The sequence below is a fragment of the Penaeus japonicus genome, unplaced genomic scaffold (assembly GCF_977035675.1).
Source record: "Penaeus japonicus unplaced genomic scaffold, GWHDUDI00000001_assembly GWHDUDI00000021, whole genome shotgun sequence".
NCBI classification, from domain to species: Eukaryota; Metazoa; Arthropoda; class Malacostraca; order Decapoda; family Penaeidae; genus Penaeus; species Penaeus japonicus.
This window is the reverse complement of record NW_028234423.1, coordinates 18,416,138-18,418,526: the sequence shown is the minus strand read 5'-3', so window position 1 is coordinate 18,418,526 and position 2,389 is coordinate 18,416,138.

The window sequence follows — 2,389 nt, the reverse complement described above, 5'->3', positions numbered from 1 at the left end:
TCATTCTCTCTTCCTTCTCTCTCTCTCTCTCTCTTTCACTCTTCCTTCTCTATTTCTCTTTCATTTTCTCTTCTATTTCTCTTTCCTTCTCTCTTCCTCTATTTCTCTTTCATTTTCTCTTCCTCTATCTCTCACATTCTCTTTTTCTTTTCTATTTCTCTTCCATTCTCTCTTCCTTCTCTATTTCTCTTTCCCTTTCTCCTCTTTCTCTTTCATTCTCTCTTCCTCTTTTTCGATTTCATTCTCTCTTCCTCTATTGCTCTTTCATTATCACTATTTTTCTTTAATTTTCTCATTCTCTTTTTCCCTTTTATTTTCTCTTCCTTTTTCATTATTCCCTCCTCCCTTTCTCACTTCTTTCTCTTTTTCTTCTGTATTTTCCTTTTATTCTCTCCTTTTTTATTTCTCTTTCATTCTCTCCTCTTTCTCTTTTTGTCTCTATGCCTTTTCTTTTTCCCTTTTATTCTCTCCTCTATTTCTCTTTTATTCTCTTCTCCTTCTCTTTCTCTTTTTTTTATATCCTCTTCTCAATTTCCATTCTATTCTCTCCTTCTCTATTTCTCTTTCATTCTCTCCTATTTCTCTTTCAATCTCTCCTCCCTTCTCCCTTTTATTTTCTCTTTCTTTTATTCCCCCCTTCTCTTTCTCTTTCAATATCTCTTTCTCGTTTTCCCTTTTATCATCTTTATTTGTCCTCCTCTCTTTTCATTTCATTCGCTTCTCGTCTTTCTCTTTCATTCTTTCTGGATCTCCTCTTTTCTTCGCTTATTTCCTTTTTCGCTTCTATACTATGTTTATTTTGTCTTTTCCTTTTTTCTGTTTTCCACTTTTTCTCTCTCGCTTCTCACCTTCCTTTATTGTCCTCTTCTTCTCCTTTGTTGTACTTCCTTTTTCATTCTCTCTTCTCCTTTTCTTATGTATTCTCTCTCGTGTCTTTCTTTTTTCTCTCCTTTTATTCCAATTATCTCTCTTATCTCTCTCTCTCTCTCATTTTCCCCAATTCCTTTGTTTTTGTCTGTATTTCTTCTCTTTTCTTTCCTTCTTTCCTCCCCACTTTCTCTTCTCTTCCCTTTCCTCTTTTTTCTGCTCTTTTCATTTTTTCTTTTCTCCATTTTCCTTCCCTCTTATCTTCATTCTTCTTCGGTTCTCTCTTTCTTGCCCCTTCATCCTCTATCACTTCTTCCTTCGTTCTCTCTTTTTTTCTCCTTCTCTCCTATCCTCCTTCCTGTTCTTACTGTCTTTCCTACTCCCTGTATCCCTATTCCTTTCTCTTCCTCTCACCTCCTTCCTATTTTCCTCTTTCCTCCTTCCTTTCTCCCTCATCTCTCTTTCTCTCATCTCTCTTTCTCATTCCTCTCTCCTCCAGTACTGCCTCCCCTCTTCTCTTTCCTTCTTGTTCCTCTCTATTTTTCTTTTATTCTTTTTCTCCCTCATCTCTCTTTTCTTCTCCGCTCCTCCCTTTCTTCCTCTCTCCTCCTACTTTTATTCTCCCTCTTGCCCATTCCCTCTATCCTCCTTCCTTTTTTTCTTCCTCTATTCCTTCCTTCCTTAATAATCCTTTATCATCTCTCCTCTAATTACTCTTATTCTCATTTTATCATATTTCCTCTATATATCTTTCTATTTCTTTCTTTTACTCTTAATTACACGTTTTCTATTTTTTTCTACCATCATTACCATTACCATTGTTATTAATGTTTTATTTTGATATTTATAAAAATTAAAAAAAAGAAAAGAAATCACACCAAATCAGAAAACAGAACCAAAATAATGATGGCGTTGATGATAATAACAGTAATAGTAAGAATGAAAATGAAATTATGATTTCAAAAGGTATATAATTTCAATTCAAACATCCAAAAGGTAAGAGTCCAATTAAGAACAACAATAATGATAATAGTGATAATTAAAAAGATGAAAAAAAGAAAAAAAAAAGATTCGAACATCCAAAAGATGTGAGCCCAAATAAGAACTATAACAATAATAGTGATAATTGAAAAGATATAAAAAAAATAATCTCGATTCAAACATCCAAAAGGGGTGAGAAAAGATAAGAACAATAACAATAATAGTAATAATTAAGAAGATAATAAAAAATAATCTCGATTCAAACATCCAAAAGGTGTGACCCCAAAGTTTGTCTAAGGCCACAGGTTTACCAACGGATTTGTCAAAGTTTAGACTCTTGATCCCTGTAATCCAGAAAACAAACAGCTGAGTGGGGCGTTGCGCATTCCATACGGGTGGGGGGAGGAGGGTGGGTGGTAAAGACAGTAGTCGAGTGGTTGGAGGGGGTGGGGGGGTGGGGGAAGAAGAGGGCGGAGGGATGTGTCAATATAGGGTAGATGACAGAATGGATATAATGGGCTCGGGAGGAAGAGAGAAAGGG